This window comes from Scylla paramamosain, chromosome 6 (genome assembly GCF_035594125.1).
Source record: "Scylla paramamosain isolate STU-SP2022 chromosome 6, ASM3559412v1, whole genome shotgun sequence".
NCBI lineage: Eukaryota > Metazoa > Arthropoda > Malacostraca > Decapoda > Portunidae > Scylla > Scylla paramamosain.
Window position 1 is genome coordinate 20536997 of NC_087156.1, and position 17939 is coordinate 20554935.

Here is a 17939-nt window from a genome sequence, read left to right on the forward strand (position 1 = left end):
GCACTAACCTCCTGACGTCGGTAATATAAGCAAATTTAACCAGAACTTGCCTCGTTTTCTATATAGAGAGAGAAAAGACGGATCATTCATTGTGAAGGAGATTGAAGGGGAAGAGAGCAGGGACTGAAATAAGGAGTTTGAGATTCAGGTGAACACTCGGGAAAAGGAAAAAAAATGTGGGTGAGGGAGGAAGGAAGGAAGGAGGAAGGAGAGAGGGCAGGAATTATGGAGGAAAAACTGATGATGGCAGGAAGGTATGTGTTTAGGGAAGCAGGAAAGAGAGAGAGGAGAGAGAGGAGAGAGAGAGAGAGAGAGAGAGAGAGAGGAGAGAGAGAGAGAGAGGGAGAGAGACATAAAACAGACATACAAACTAACAGACACATACTATAAAGCACAGACAAAAAAAAAAAGCACTTAAAAAAAAATCAAACCAAAGCAAAAACTGAAAATAAACAATCATACGTACCACAGAAAACCAGACCACAAAAAAAAAAAACAGGACACACTAAAAAAAAAAAAAAAGAAAAAAAAAAGATCCACCCCCCCAGAAAAGAAAAAAAAAAAATACAAAGCATCGAGGTTTTCACCATAAATCAGCGTAGATCAACGGGTCGGGGCCGGAGATTGTGGGTGGAAATTGAATTCTGAAGGGGATGATCCAGGTCTTATGGGAGGAAGGGACCACGGGGGGGATTACACTGAAAAATTGAAGGGAGGGAACGGCAAGCAGGCAGGCAGGGTGGGAGGGAGAGTGGGAGACAGACAAATAGAGGGAGAGAGGAGGGAAGTAGAGAGATAGAAAGGGAGGGGGGAAAGCAAGTACGTAATGGAACTAGAGAGAGAGAAGTAGAAAGCACAGCTAGAAACAGACCGAAATATACAATAACTACAACACAACAGCAACAAGTTACGAAGGAAGATTAACCATTAGACGCAGGAAGCAGGAAGAAACTGAAGTGATCGGACTTGAAAAGAATTCTGGCGTGGGGAGAGTGACAGGTGTAGATGCGGAGGTGAGCGGAAGGAAAGAAGGAAGGGAGAAGGGGAAAAAGAATAAAGGAAGGAAGGTACGAGGGGAGGCGAGGGGGAACGGTAAAGGAGAAGCAGAAGGTGAAGACGTAACTCAGAGTGGTGAAGAGAAAGCTGCTTTTTATGTCAAGGGACAGAACTCGTGGAAAGAAAGAAAGGAAGGAAGGAGGGAAGGAAGGAAGGAAGGAAGGAGAGAGGGGTGGAAGAAGGGAAGGAACGAAAGAAGGAAGGGAAAACGAGAAGGAAGGAATCAAGGCTAAGGAAGGAGATGTGAAAGAAGAAACGAAGAGGGAAAGGTAGGAAGGGAAGAAGGAGAAGAGGAGGGAATGAAGGCAGGAAAGAGGGGAGAGGAAAGAAGAAACAAAAAAGGAAAGGAAAGAAGAAGGGAAGAAACGAAGGAAGAAAGAAAACAAGAGAAAATGAATAAAGACAGAAAAGAGGAGAGATGAAAGAAGAAAATGAGAAGGAAGGGAAGGAACGAAAGATATGGTGACGTAATGTAGAGACAGACAGACAGACAGATAGACAGACAGACCAGAGCAAAAACAGAACATACAAACAAAGACACACACACACACACACACAGAGAGAGAGAGAGAGAGGGAGAGAGAGAGGAGATGAGAGAGAGAGAGAGAGAAGAGAGAGAGAGAGGAGAGAGAGAGAGAGAGAGAAACAAGTAAAATAAAAATAAAAGCATTAAAAAGCGAATATGGAGCCAGTAAAGGGAGTTGTTGGAAGGGAACTAAGGGTGATAAAAGAGGAAATAAGGAAAGGTAATTTGGCTTTGCACATTAGTCACCATTAAAGGGAACACCGCGGAGGGCGAGGAATGAATGGAGATAATGGGAGAGAGAGAGAGAGAGAGAGAGAGAGAGAGAGAGAGAGAGAGAGAGAGAGAGAGAGAGAGAGAGAGAGAGGAGGGGAGGGAATGTCATGAGTGGCTGCACCATTCTTTTCTTCCTCGTCATCCCCTGTATGAATATTACTGAACAAAGGACATAGTTCACGGTAAGTACAGTATAACACTCCCTACACCCACTCACGCGCAAAAAGAGGAAGATGGAAAGGCCTAAGTAGCAAAAAAATAAGACGCTCCTGTTGTATTAACGTCTTGGTTCCTTTCCGTTCATCGTACATTTGATGATAAACTCTTCATCTACATTCACCATCATCACTTTACGACATACTCACACAGAAGATGGATAGTCTTGGACAGCACAGAAAACGCCCTTGATCTTGTTTCATTAAGATATTTGTTCATCACCTCCTTTCATGGTACATTTGATAATATTCTCCCTATGTTACATTCACCATCGTCACTTTAATTGAGACAGGTGCTGATTCTAATACTGAGCTTTCCCATCAGTGACGCGCCACAACACCTACAGCCGATGCCAGTCACGTTAGGTTGATGAGCACATGAACATTTTTCTCGTCCTTTCTGAATGTGATGATTTTTTTATTGCTATTATTATGTGATGCTTATAATTCGTTGTTCATTTAAATGGCCGTGAAATGTTGTATAGTTATCGCAGGTTATTCTATGTTTTTTTTTTTATCTTTGGTTTTGTCTGGTTAATTCAATGTATTTGTGGTTAAGGTATTTTCTTCATTTTTACGTTAAATTCAATGCACTATATCACTGTTATTATCGAATTTATGTTCGTGTGCATAAACACACACACACACACACACACACACACACACACATACACACCTCCCCGAGTGCTTTAATAATAAACTATAACAAGACAACTTTGGCTACATGGCCTTTTTTTTTTTTTTTTTTTTTTTGAGATGAAAACTTGGATTATGTAGCAACTTTTAACAGGAAAACTTCCGATGCGCGGTGATATTTACGATGAAATTACGATAACGCATTAAAAAGGGAAGGTAATACCGATAGCGTTATAACGGGGAATACTCGCTGAACTTGGAAGGGGACGAAAAACTAGCAACATACGACGCGGGGAGCTCCACGACGCGACGCAGGTAAGAACGAACCCTGACTTCAGCGAGGTAATAAGATCATACGTTGTACTTTCAAGATTCTGCGATTTTCACTTGCGAGTAACGAGGAGGGATGAGCTTGGAGAGGAGTACGGATATATCAGACAGACGGTGGTTTAGAGAAAGCGAAATAGGCGAGATTATGAAGGGCAAGTTACAGGAAAGATTTTGAAGATTATGTAGCTTTTACTTGGAGTATCGAGAAAGGCGTGCTAGGAGGGAACATATCTCTATTAGCAAATAAAATTGTGACATTGAATTTTTTCTTTCTAATTTTCTTTTCCAACGTCCCAACTTTCATGTCTACTGTCAGTCTGTTACTCTTCCTGCCCTTTGCCTGTGTATCTGTCTATCTGCCTGTATATACCTTCAAGTCGGCTTATCTGTCCGCTTCTCCGGCTTGTCATGATAAGAAAGAAGCTCAGAAAATTGTCAAGGGGAAGCGTATTAATAATTAAGGTGGAAGGGAAGAAAGAGGGAATTGAGGAGAGGGCACGAACAAGGGAGATGAGGAGATAAGGATTAAAAAGGGACATGAAAAGGAACAGTGAAGGGAAGATTAGTGAGGGAACGGAGAGAGAGAGAGAGATAGAGAGAGAGGGAGAAGGAGAGGGAGAGGGAGATTAAAGGGAAAGAGAAGGTGATACGTAATAGTGACTAAAGACACACGGTTCTCTGCTGACGAAGCGGCGTTATTCATCATTATACATAACGGAGGGAAAGTAACAGAGGAAGCAAGAGACAAAGGAAAAGTATACGAATTTAATCAAGTTACTTCACTAAATGCATTTGATTATTTATTTATCTAATTTTCATTTTATTCGATTATTTTTTTTTACTTAATTCTGGACTCTCTCTCTCTCTCTCTCTCTCTCTCTCTCTCTCTCTCTCTCTCTCTCTCTCTCTCTCTCTCTCTCTCTCTCTCTCTCTCAGGAATTAGTATTTCCATTAGGTTCTTTTCTCATACATCAGTTTTTGTTGCCCTTGGCCAGAACCCACATCAGAAATAAATTAATGCAAAATAGAAGAGGAGAGGATAAAATTTAATAAGGTAATGAAAAAAATAATAATTAGAACAAGGAAGATATTTTTATGAATAGGAAAATGAAGGGAATAATAAAGCTCTTAAGTTAATCAAAATAACTGCAATAACAAAAAAAAACATTCGGAAAGCGCAAGATTTAATAAGCTATTGAAGGAAAGAAATAGAACAATGATTATTTCCGATAGTAGGAAAACAACGAGAATAAAAAGAATATAAGAAAAAGGGAAAAAAAGAGACGAGAGTTTCCTTAGGTAATGAAGAAAATTAATTGGAAAGGCACGAATGTCCATAAGTAAGAAACCTCTAATTAAGTCAGCTATTAATGGAGTATAAAAAAAAAGTAAAGAAAGTGAAAGAAAAGTGGCAACCATTAAAGGAAGGAGAGAGAGAGAGAGAGAGAGAGAGAGAGAGAGAGAGAGAGAGAGAGAGAGAGAGAGAGAGAGAGAGAGAGAGAGAGAGAGAGAGAATACTGAAAATAGAAAAATACCAACCAATAAAAGAAAAAACAAAAAGTAAAAGAAGAAAAATAGAGAGAAACGCGGAGGGAAACGCAAGACAAAGAACGAAGACAGACAAACAGACAGACAGACAGACAGAGATTTTAAAGCGAAACCCCATGACCGAGGGAGACTGGACCACTGATCACCCTTCCATTAGACTGTCTCATGAGGATCTGGGAAAGTCACGCTCACAGGTACTCCCCTCTCTCTCGTTCCCCCTCCCCTCTCTCTTTCTCTCTCTCTCTCTTTCGGTCCTCCTCCCCTTCTCCTATTCCAGGGTCACTTGGCTCGAGGGACTGTGCGGTGGAGGCAATTACTGGTGCTTAAGATGGTTTGATACTTGGGCCACTTTGTTCCAAGACTTATAGAGACGCAAAAGGCTTTGTGGTGAGAGGCGGTATTGGGAATGATGCTGGAGATTTTTTATTCTTGCGGTAATAGATGGAGATAATACGAGTAATTTGTGGTGTAATTATGTAAAGGACTGGTGGTTGAATTGTTTTTTAGTAACGTGGAAAGCATATACAGGGAATGCGTCTAATTGATGACAGGAAAGGTTCTGAAAAAAAAGACAATATATAAACACGATTCATTGTATAGCAAATTGATGGTATAAAAAATAGAACAATAATTGGTGATATAGAAAGCACGTGGTGAAAATAACAGCAAAATGATAAAGTAGAGAACAGGTAATGAAAATAGTAATGATAATTAGTAATAAAGAAAATAAGTACTAAGAAGTAACAGACAATGTAGAGGGCAAGTGGTGGAAACGGTTGATAGTGCAAACAAATGGTGTTGATAATAATAGTTGATGATAACGAAAACAAGTGGTAATAATAATTAGCAAGGTCCAGGACGCGTGGTGAAAATAGTAATTGATAATGTAGAGGAAAAGGGAAAAGGAACTCTTGAAAAAAAATTGTCATATAGAACAGGTGTTGCAAATAATTTATAATAAAGAAAACACACGGTAAAAATAACAATTGGCAATGAAGGAGTATAAAACAGGTGCCGGAAACTGTTCTTGCTGAAAATTTGTAATCCAGGACCTTCATGTTTCATCTCAGGCCTTCGAATTTTCATACCCTTTAAAAATGAAATAAATAAATAATATAATAATAATAATAATAATAATAATAATAATAATAATAATAATAATAATAATAATTCCAAAAAGTAACAAAAAAAAAGGAGAAAACTATCAACCTCACCCCGTTTACTTTTAGACTTAATCGAGAAATTCAAGGAAAGAATAATCTCTCGTCTTCATATCATTTTCACAGAAGACCAACGTAAAACAAAAGCCTTGTGTAAACCTTTCCTGCAGGAGGTAAGGGTTACGCTCACGAGAATGTGGCTGTTCATAGCTCGTTATCCTCACAGTGAAGAGTCCCGCAGCTACTCGCTTTCCTCACTGCCACCGCCACAGACTTAGATGACTTGGATACGCTTGCACTGAAGGTTGTCTCGAAGGAAAGGCATAACTTGATCCCTAAGACGCACGATTGCAATATGGAAGGTTTTCGCCACAGTGTTTTGTATAAATGTTAATGTTGATGTAGCTTTGCGCGTAAACAGAAAGTAAAAACAGTGCAGGTCAGCAGAGTTAGGCTTGAATTGGAAAATAAGAAAATATAAACAAAGCAGAAATGAAAAATAAACTATGATTTATACATAAAAAAATTGCAAAATACTGAACAAAACATGATCGTAGGTATAATGTTTGCTGCATATTTAAAAGAAAAGAGAAAAATGCATGTCTATGGTTGGAGTCACCTAGATAACAAACATGAAAAAAAAAAGTTGGAATGACAAAAATGGTATGACATGCATATACATACAAAACATGATCACAGCAGTAAACAGGATTTTTTTACATATGTATAAAAAAAAGTGCGTACTAGAGTCTGCAGTCGGAGAAAATAATACTGCATATGAATCAAAATGACTTACGTGACACAAACATGAAAATAAAAAAGAGAAACCTGGAAAAACAGACGGCATTACAAACATACACATACATATACAACTTGTAGTGTACATACCTTCGAAAACTCTCCTTCCTGCTGCAGTGTGTCCCGAAGCTTGGCCCCCTCACTCCTCGACTCCCTTCCCGGGTAAAAATTGACCCGCCTCGCCCGCTTCGAGGTAGCAGCTTTCCCCCGTGTTTGCCTTCCGAATACCTAAGTTCACTTGTTTGCTTCCCTCTTGTTTAGCCCGGAGAGGAGCGGCTCGGCGGGGCTGTGCAAGCGAATTTGTATCTGTTTTTCGTCCTGTCCTGAGACGCGAAGTCCAAAGTCCGAGACAGTGTGTGCATCGCGTGTTTCTCTCTTTTAAATGTGCTGGTTGGTTTTCGTTTGACAGTGTACTAGTAACTGTGATAGGTTTTATTTTTCGTATGGTTTTATGTATGTTTTGTTTATTCATACGAGTACTCTCTCTCTCTCTCTCTCTCTCTCTCTCTCTCTCTCTCTCTCTCTCTCTCTCTCTCTCTCTCTCTCTCTCTCTCTCTCCCTGTTCTTTGTTTCCCAGTTTGATTTTTAGATTCTTTCACTTCTTAGTTGAATAATTTATCATGTTGCTACTCTCTTCTCCTTCTCCCCCTCTTTATCGTCTTTATTTTGGTTCTGCCATTCATTATTTAACTTTCTTCTTATTTTCTTCCTCTCTTTCTCTCTTACGACCCACTAACCTCAATTCATATCGAGTTCTCTTTTATAACTTTATCCCTTCTTCTCCTTTCCCCCTCCCTTTGTTCTCCAATCCTTTGTTTCCTTATCTTCCTTCCCTCTTTATCTCTCCTCTTCCTTTCTCACCCTACTCTGCGCTCTCTCTCTCTCTCTCTCTCTCTCTCTCTCTCTCTCTCTCTCTCTCTCTCTCTCTCTCTCTCTCTCTCTCTCTCTCTCTCTCTCTCTCTCTCTCTCTCGCTTTACTTGCAACCTCCATACGCCTCTCTTATTTTTCATCTTTATCATAATTTCCTTCTTCCCTTCCCTAATGCTCTTCCTTTCCTCTCGCTCCTTCTCCTCGCATATCTTCCTCCTCCTCCTCTCCTCCACCATGTTTCCCTCTTCTTTTCACTTCTTTCCCTCTACCTCCATTCGTGTCACTCCTCCTTTCTTTCCTTTCTTTATTTCATTCTCCTCTGCTTCTTTCTCGCTCCAGCTATCTTCAACTTTCGTTCCTATTCATATCCCATTTACATCCTTACGCGTTTCAGTCCCCCTCGGGAAAATCTTGTACCCAATTATATTCCTACCCTTTATGTATCTATTCTCGTCACTTTTTTTTTTTTCCATTTTCTTATCTTTGTCCTCTAACCTGCCTCTCTCTCTCTCTCTCTCTCTCTCTCTCTCTCTCTCTCTCTCTCTCTCTCTCTCTCTCTCTCTCTCTCTCTCTCTCTCTCTCTCATGTCGTATTCTCTTGCTTTTCCTGTTTTTCCCACTCACCTTCCTTTCTCAAATTCTCTTTCTTCTTTTTTCTTCTCTTGTCTCTCTGTTCTGTCATCTCTTCTGCCGTTTCCTATTCCCATTTTTTTCTTTGTTAACTTTATTTTGCTTTCTTCCCTTTCTTATCTTTCTGTTCCTTCATATATTGTGTATCTCCTATTCGCTTTTTTTTCTGTTTTTAAATGCTGTCTCTTTTCCTTTTTTTTCTCTCATCCATCTTTTTATTATCTCGCTCTGTTTGTTTTTCACTTTTCATTTAATTTCCCATACACCTTTTTTTTTCAAAGCTCTACTTTTTCCTCCCTTCCTCTGCCATCTTCCCATTCCCTTACCTGTTCCTTTTATTTCCCCCCTCACACCTCTTTCCTTAATCCTTCATTCCCTTTTCCTATCCAATCTTCACATTTCCTCACCTTTTTCCCTTATTTTTTTTTCCACACACCTCTTTCCTTAACTCTACTCTTTCCTCCTTTCCTTTGTCCTCTTTCCATTCCATCATCTTTTCCTTTTTCTCAAACTAGCTTTCCCTTCTTTCTCACCCTCCTATCCTCTTCTCTTTATTCCTTATACGTCTTTTTTTATCTTTTTCTGTTGTACCTTTTTCATTTCCCATCCTTTGCTTCTTCACCTTTTCTGTCATTGCCTATCTGTCTGCAATCCTGCGTCCTCTCAACCAACTCTCTTCCCGGCCTTTGTGCAAGTGACACGTGTCTTGCCCTCCCTTCCTCTCTGTTCCGTCATTCCCTCCTCCTGGAATAAATTCAACCCTGGCTTATATTTACAAACACCCATTGCTTGTATAAAACTTGCAATGCTTCCAACTTTATTCTCGCCTTCCTCCTTTCCTCCCTTCTTCCTCCCGTGCCTGTCCCTGCCATTCCCTCCCTCCATCCACTTTCTTTTTATCTTCTTCGTGTTTTTTTTTCTTTTTTCTTCTTCTTTTTGTCTCCTCCGCTTCCTCTCTTCGTCTTCCTCTTCTTCCGTCTTTCTTCTTTCTCCTCCTCTCATCCCTCGGGAGCTTTCCGTTTCCTCGGTGACACGTCAGCGGGTGATGTATGAGAGAGAGAGAGAGAGAGAGAGAGAGAGAGAGAGAGAGAGAGAGAGAGAGAGAGAGAGAGAGAGAGAGAGAGAGGTATTACATGGCAAATCACTAGAAAACAAAAATGGTTCTCTTCTTCATTCTCTCTCTCTCTCTCTCTCTCTCTCTCTCTCTCTCTCTCTCTCTCTCTCTCTCTCTCTCTCTCTCTCTCTCTCTCTCTCTCTCTCTCTCTCAATTAAGCGGCCGTCCAGAAGCCAGCCAGCCAGCTCGATCAAAACTCTCTCCTCAGATTTCAAAGGAAGGGAAGAAAAAAAAAGAGACCTTACCCAACCTTCTCGTGGCTCCTTCTCTCCTTGACCTTCCCAATACGTCATCTCACCTTGCCTTACCTTGCTTCCTTCCTTCTTAATCCACTCCACCGCGTTACTTCAAATCAACACACAGCACCACTCTCTCAACTCTCTCCTTTCTTCTTATCCTATAGCTTTCTCTTCCCTCAACTTCCCCCACCGACCGTGTTCTTTTTCCTTCTTTCACTCCATCTACTCCACGTCAGTAAGTCTCGGTCCCTCCCTCTCTCAAGACCCTTCAATAAAAAATTCATTAAGCCCTCGAGGAGTGGAATAGTCTCCGGGCCCCGCTAAGGGTCATATACTTAAGTCACCCACCGTCTTAGGAACGTTTTCTTTCAATCACCCTCAGTATTTTTCTTTTCCTTTCATTCGTTTTCCCTTCATTTCCTTGGTCAACACATTACTGATAGTTTTGTGTCTGCCGTTCTCTCTCTCTCTCTCTCTCTCTCTCTCTCTCTCTCTCTCTCTCTCTCTCTTAGAAAATGTGAAAATATTATGCGTAGCGTAGTTCTATACTTAATAATGAATAGTAGAGAAACTTTGTCCATTTCATATTTCATGAAGTGTTTTCAGATTCAAATCTGTCCATTCTAGCAAGGGAAGTATAATAATAATATAATAACAACAACAACATCAGCATCAACATCAACATCAACATCAATAATAATAATAATAATAATAATAATAATACTCGGTTTATCAGCCTTGCAGTCTTACAGCTGAAAATCCACGTCACATACTTATATACTAACATACATACATCTTAAGTATACATTTAGGAAGTATCCTACAATTTGATATTGTGGCTGCCAGGTGGCGCCGGTCCCCGTGTGCATTTTTCTATTCAGAGTTTTGTTCTCCTTTCTAGCAGCGGGTCACAACTTCCAACGTCCACCAGGTGCCTAATCTCTGCTAGGTGAAAAGGGGCTACACTGCAAAGAAGTCCACCTAAAGACTTTAGACCTGACCCGGTGTGTGTGTGTGATTTCAGTATATCAAATATTAATCACCCAGTAGGAGTGTACAGACATACAGAAAACCATCTTACTCTCGTGAACGTTGAATTTCACAGCGTAGAGCGAAAAAGCATGGCTGTAATGAATGTGACCGAGGAAGACGCAGAAAACCGAGTGCCTTAGAGAAAGCTGATTCAGTGTGCAGCTGAAAAATTAAGAAGCAGAACGATTCGAGCATCTTCAGTAAAGTTAGCAAACCTGGCTGTCTGACGTAGCTTCCTTCGTGGCGTATCATATCATGACTCGAGGCCAAGATGTACATTCTAGGGCAACCTGCATCACCCTCCCCCAACCACACGCAGCAGACGAATTCGAGCAGTGCCATCTAGCGTGATTACAGGGCTCTAAAATTTTCTTTCCCCTGCTTCTCTACCGGTACTCTAGAGTCCTTGATCGAGCCCCTGAGTCGTAGATCATCAATATCAGATACCTCGCTCAAACCTGGTTTTTTTTTTTTCATGTTTTTCTTTCGTTTAGTCAAAATGTTTCGCGTTATTTTAGTAAGGATTTTGTGTGTGTGTGTGTGTGTGTGTGTGTGTGACTGTATAGCTGCGATATTTTTACATTAATGTTAGATAAGTTGCAGAAATAGAGGAGTAAAGTACAGATGATAGTGACGCTATTCAGTAGATGAAGTCCCAGGCAGCGTTTCATTTGAACTTATTCATTTTAAGGATTTTTTTTTTTTTTTCTTACACCTCAGCGCTTGAACATCCGCTATTCTTTTCCAGTGTTTTGCTGATTGGCTGGGATTACTGATGCCCGTGCTGTAAATAGAACGCTGTGTCCTCCATTTGTTCAGGAAAGGACAACAGGATCTATTTGGAGGACACCAACACCAAGCTCAGGGCCGAGAACACTGGTAATGCTGGTGATGAGAATACTAATGCGAACACGGAGACAACAACATCTGCTACCACCACTGCTACCACTACTACTGCTGCTTTTATTGCTACTACTACTACTACTACTACTATAGTGACGACACCGAGATCTAGTTTCCATTTTATTGTTTAGTCACAGTGAGTCGGGTGAAGGAAAGGACCACGTGCATTACAACCCATGAATAGTACTGTACCTCTTCCACAAAAGACGGTACAAACTATCTTCCGTCGTGAGGAGTAATTAAGATAAAAAATATAAATATAATAACTTAAAAAAACTAAAGCGATATGATATCAACTTAGAATTCTTGCTAGTTGTGCACATATTTTACTCACTCAGCTTATATTTGAGACAGAGAAACTAAAATTAGGAGGAAAACTTTGTTATTACATTCATTCATTCGTTTGGTTATAAACTAAAGGAGAAAAGAAGTGAAAGTAAAAGAAAAATTGTGCTGCCATATTCATACTCTTAGATAAATACAAGGAAAAGAAGAAAGAAACCGCCAAGATTAGACACATTTATCATAGTGCCGCCAACATTTAATTGTTTGCCGAAAGAAATAGCACTAATAAGATCACTTTTCATTAACTCGTATAATCCTCCCGTGTTGACATAAGAGTGAAATACCGTAAGAAAAATTAAGAGACCTTGAAATAAAGGGTTTCTAAGCGAGAGGGAGGAAAGCAAATTCTTGTGTTTCTACTTCAGGTAAAGTTGCCAACACTGCCAACATTCTGAGAAGAAACAATGGACTTTACAAAAATTATCCCCTTGAGCAAACCCGCTAAACAATATTGCCAACACTCGGGAGGAGGAAAGAGTGGAGTTAACAAAAACTGAACCCCGAAGTAGAGCGCGCTGAGCAATAATGACTGCGTAACTTCAAACTTCAGACTTTAAACAGGGACGATTTATAAGCACCAAAAAACAAATGGCACTGGGGAATTGTGCCGGAACATGAAATAACGAGAGAAATCCACGTTGGTGCTTTGTTTAGATATTTTCTCAGCCACCGTCAGTTTACCTTTACCAGTTGAACCCAAACTCGGTGAAATCAGTAAGAAAAACAAAAAAAACAATCTGAGCAGCGGTGGCGGAATGCAGCAGAAGCAACATCACCAACAATACGAAGAACACCACCACCACCACCACCGCCACCACCACCAGCATGAGCAAGGACACAGCGACAGCAACACGAGGTAAGGGCGGGGCAGGACAGGGGACGCCGCGGAAGGGAAAGTTTGGGCCAGCAGAGGGAACAGGTTGATGGACTAAACTTTATAGATTACTCCAGCTTATTTCCCACCAGACCTCCTACTCCTCCTCCTCCTCCTCACGTCTCTCTTCCTCCCTTCTTCCCATCATCTCTCTCACCTCTTTCGGGCTACACCCATCGACCTCACCCACGCCAGACACACGCAACAAAGGTTCCAAGCGCTCACACGCCTGAACACTCAAGAAATTTCTCTTCTCAGACAGAATGAATGTTTTGGTTTAAATGTTGAGGTGGTTTGTGTAAGAAACATTCAAGATTTTAAAACCGAGTTGGTTAAAAAGTCGATACGAAAAAGGGAACTTATGCTTGGTTCAGATCCTGCAATCGTATTTTGAAACGCTCGGGGGGGTATCATTAGGACTATTTTCGGAGGACACAGAGATGATTAGTCGGCTTCTCATTTGTGATTATGAACGTAATGACACCGAATCCTTACCAAACTATCACTAGAATCATAAAAAAAAAAATAATAATAAATAAATAAAAACTGTAATCATTCCCACTGAAGCCTGCTGAGAGCAATCGAGATGAAACACTGAAACGTTTACCACCACGATAAGTGTATCATAACTAAACAAATATTTATCACAATCAAACGTCCTGCAACACTCGCACAGGTTTGCGGATAAAGGCTACTTGGTTTTTCGTTATTCTCTCATAAAAACACCCTTGGAAAACCCTAAAAATACCATTAGGACCTGTTGAAAGTGGTGGAGATTAAACATAGAAACGTTTCATGACCCCCCTGTGTATCATAACTAAACAAATACATCTTATAAATAACACAGGCATGCGGAGAAATGCTACTTGTTTTTCATTACTTTCACATTAAAAAAAGAAAAAACACACACACACTCGGAAACCATAATAACACCCACTAGAACCTCTTGAAAGTTGCCGATATCAAACCTAAAACATTTCTCAACACGACCTTCTGTGTCTTACAATTTAAACATCCAGCAACACTCACACAAGCTTACTGAGAAATGCTATTCGGTTTTCATTACCTTCCCTTCCCTGCTGGACATCGGTAGGGTCGCGCATGTTTACTGCAGTGCCCCTCGCGAAAGGCATAATTGAAAATGGAAGTCCGGCGAGTCTGTTGTCCTCTGCCGCTGCTCATTAATCTCCAGTCAGGTTTGTCTTGTTTAGTCGTGCTGTCTCTGTTTGTTGGCGCTGGTATTTTTGCTTCAGGGATTAGCATTACTTTTTTGCGCAAGAGAGAGAGAGAGAGAGAGAGAGAGAGAGAGAGAGAGAGAGAGAGAGAGACTTCACTCATCATAATATCCACCAGAGAGATAAGTTCTTGTTATAACTTATTTTTCCTTCTTTCTTGAGAAGATAGCCAGAGGGACAGACCGACAGACAGACAAAGACGTCCCTTATCATTTCCACTGGAGAGAGATATTTTCCTGATTTAACTTATTTTTCGTTCTTGCTACACAGAATTTTATATAAACACTTGTATTTCCAGTTCACGATGAGGATAGCGCTTCGTGTTAAGATATGGTTTAAAGCTGAATAATAATAATAATAATAATAATAATAATAATGATAATAATAATAGTAGTAGTAGTAGTAGTAGTAGTAGTAGTAGTAGTAGTAGTAGTAGTAGCAGTAGTAGTAATAATAGTAATAATAATAATAATAATAATAATAATGCATCGATTCTGGATTTTATTACTAATGAATGTAAGTAAGAAGAAAGGAAGGTTATTGATTCATACCAGGGTTTTTTTTTTTTTTTTGGTCTTATTTATTCTTTTATGTCGAAAAGTCTGCTCGACATTTTTTTCTCTTTCTGGTACAAGTTGTTTGATAGGATATATCTATACATAGATCGTAAAACCTCTCTCTCTCTCTCTCTCTCTCTCTCTCTCTCTCTCTCTCTCTCTCTCTCTCTCTCTCTCTCTCTCTCTCTCTCTCTCTCTCATTTCCTTTCTCTTTGTTCTCTTTATCGCAGTCTCTCTCCTCGACTATCTGCCTTTCTCTAAATCTATCCCTCGTTCTCCTCTTCTCTTCTCCTCCTCATCTTCTTCCTCCACCTCCTTATCTCCCTGATCTTCGTCCTTATCTTCCTGCACCTCCTCCTTATCTTCTTTCAGCTCCCTCCTCCTGCCTGCCTTCCTTCCTTCCTTCCTTCCTTCCTTCCTTCCTTCCTTCCCCCTCTGCCGTACTCAATCTTGAAGTGGACAGGCGCCTTCATTCACTCCCTGCCTTGGCATTCACTCATTCACTCCTTCGAAGCTCCCCTCCTGCCTCCCCCCTCCCTTCCTCCCTTCCTCTCTTCTTTCCTTTCGTCGCGTCTCACCACATCTTCGCAATTCCTTCCCTCTTTGCCTCCGCCTTCCTACTTTCCCTTGCAGAGTCTCGTTATCTCCTATTTCTCCTTCCTCCCTTTCTTTCTTTCTTTTATTACATCTTTGTTTACATCTTCCAGTTCTTCGTACCTTTTTCCTCTTTTTTTTTTTTGGGGGGGCGGGGGTTGTCTTATCTTTTTCTTGCACGCTTCCCTTGCTTTACTTTTTTTTCTTCTTGTCCTTCCACTTCCCTCTCCTTCCGCCTCATACCTCATCTCCCTCTCCCTCTCCCTTCCCTCCGTTTCTCTCAGTTTCCTTCCTACTTTTATCAGCCTCACTTCTGTCTGTACCCTTCCGTCTACATCCTCCTCAATTTGTCTCCTACACTCTTACCAACTTTCCTTAGCTCACATTTTTTCCTGCCTCTTCCTCAGCCTTGCATTCCCCCCCCAGTCCTCCAGCTGCCCTCCTTCCCTCTGCACCCGCCCCTGTCTGCTCTCGTACTCTCTATCTTTCCCCCTCGCACTCTCTCCACTCTCTCTCTCTCTCTCTCTCCGCACGGGCATCACACAAAGCTCCTCCTGACTGGACTGAGCATTTGCATGATGAAGTCTTTGTCGACGGTGCGCAGCGGAGCGAGAAACTTGGTGGAAACACCGGTGAAAGGCTCGCTGTCTCGCCCGCGCGCTTGTATGGGAGAGAGAGAGAGAGAGAGAGAGAGAGAGAGAGAGAGAGAGAGAGAGAGAGAGAGAGAAAGATTGTTTGCGTCCTAACGAGTGGCCGCTTTCGATGTATGTACTGAAAGGGAATAGAAAACTGAATAGACTGTGTGTGTGAATCTCAGCATGAAGAATCCGACCCAATTTATTTCCTCTCTCTCTCTCTCTCTCTCTCTCTCTCTCTCTCTCTCTCTCTCTCTCTCTCTCTCTCTCTCTCTCTCTCGTTTCCTCATTCCATGGGATCAAAATAGTATTTTTCTCGCCATTTTTTTTTTTTTTCTATTTTATACCTTTCATCTCACTCTCAGTCCGCCTTCTCAGTAACCCTTACCTTCCCTCCTCCTCCTCCTCCTCCTCCTCCTCCTTTTTCCTTATATGCTCCTTCGCCCTCGCTTCCAGGAACAACAAAATATAATGAACTTCCATAAATGCGTATAATGAATATGTATGTATATATGTTGCTGTGTATTTGCGTACGTATGTCTATCCATCTATCAGTCTATCTATCTGTTTATCCATTCATCTATCTATCTATTTTTCTCCCTATTTTTCTTTCTATTTATCTAACTACATATCTATCTATTTATTATATGTATCTGTCTATCTAAGAATACTTCACGTCACCTTTTGCCACGGCTTCTCTTCCCTCCAGGGTAGACTTGGCAGCCAATAAGACACGACCCTTCTACAGCTCACTGCGTCTCACTCACCAGCGCTACCCCGAGGGACAGAGAGAGAGAGAGAGAGAGAGAGAGAGAGAGAGAGAGAGAGAGAGAGTGTGTGTGTGTGTGTGTGTGTGTGTGTGTGTGTGTGTGTGTGTCGTGTGGAATGAGGGAGGTGTAGCGTGTGGCAACAACATCAGAGGTTTCGTTTCGAACTGAATCTCTCTCTGGTTATGAAACCCCGTGCTCCTCCCTCCCTCAAGGCACGTCCTGGAGAAGCGAAGTTGTGTGCAAACCCCGCAGACCCTTTCGATGACGACCTCCCACTGTATCATAACTCGCTGAGCCTTGCATTTCGTGAGCATCGAGAAGGGAGGAGGTGGTCAGTGGGAGAAGGACGACTCCGCACAGCACTGCAAGGAAACGAGAGAGTGAGGAGAGAAGAAAGACAGAAGGAGAAAGAAAAGGAGGCGAGGCTGGCTGGGGAGGCGAGGTGACAGTGAGAGAGAAGAGGACGCTGTGAGACAAACGAGAGGTGCGCAAAGGGAGGCATCAAGAGAATTCAGGTCGTCTTTGATCTCAGCTTCAGGGATTTCAGGTTGCCTTAGATTCGGCACGGTAAATTTGGTCTGTTTTTGTTCGAGTTAAAGCGAGTTTGGAGAGTTTATAGGCGAGGCTCTGGTTGGGGAGGGAGGGAGGGAGGGAAGGAAGCGAGTCGTTTTACAATTTGGGTTATTTGGTTTCCGAATGAGGACGACTTGTTTACGTCGCGCGGAGGGAAAAAGGGGACGGTGGCAGAGTGATGGGAGCGAGGAAGCGGAGGTCGACACACACACACACACACACACACCGTCAGGACTCTGCTTGGTGGAGGGAACATTCGGGGATAGCAGTTCGTCCTCATTAGATTCAAACTTGCCTTGGGAGTTCATTGTTCAAAGAATAATACAGTGATGAGGAGGAAGGAAAAGAAATGAAAGTGTTTCTTTCGCCATGTCTCCCTGGAATGTCCCGATTTGATTTTGGTGGTGGAGGTGGTGGTGGTGTGTGTGTGTGTGTGTGTGTGTGGTGTTGGTTACTGTGTTGTATATTCTCTCTCTCTCTCTCTCTCTCTCTCTCTCTCTCTCTCTCTCTCTCTCTCTCTCTCTCTCTCTCTCTCTCTCTCTCTCTCTCCAGGCTTCCTTCCAAACTGGTCTTGGCTACCGTTCAAAGTACGAGAAAAGCGTAACAGGTGGCAAGGAGAGAAAAGCAGAGGAGGAGGAGGAGGAGGATGAGGAGGATGTAGAGGGAAGAGAGAGGGAGGAGGAAGGAGGAAGGAGGGAAAAGAGTAGCGGCAGCATGCAAGTTAAAATTATTTAGCCTCCCGTAATTTTTTATATGTTTTCTGTATCACATTATCGCAGCGGGCTGGAGAGAGAGAGAGAGAGAGAGAGAGAGAGAGAGAGAGAGAGAGAGAGAGAGTGTGTGTGTGTGTGTGTGTGTGTGTCAAATCGATACCGCTGGTTCACGAAAGGAAAACATTTGCTTCCCTTCCATTTCAGAAACCCATTAAGTCTCTCCAACTCTTCACCCTTAAAAAAAAAAAAAAAAAAAAACGAAAAGTCCACCAAAGTTCGCTGCATAATCGCCGTGGAAACATTTCATTACCTT

The 17939-nt window shown here is 41.7% G+C and overlaps 1 long non-coding RNA gene across 2 annotated transcripts in view; it reads left to right on the plus strand.

The window, feature by feature from the left end:
• Positions 1-17296, plus strand: part of LOC135101362 (uncharacterized) — a 382194-nt gene extending 364898 nt beyond the window's left edge. For both annotated transcript variants that reach the window (XR_010269236.1, XR_010269237.1), the window contains 2 exons: positions 11176-12531; positions 16280-17296. This is a non-coding gene — a long non-coding RNA (uncharacterized LOC135101362). The remainder of the gene's footprint in view (positions 1-11175; positions 12532-16279) is intronic.
• The last annotated feature ends 643 nt before the right edge of the window (positions 17297-17939 follow it).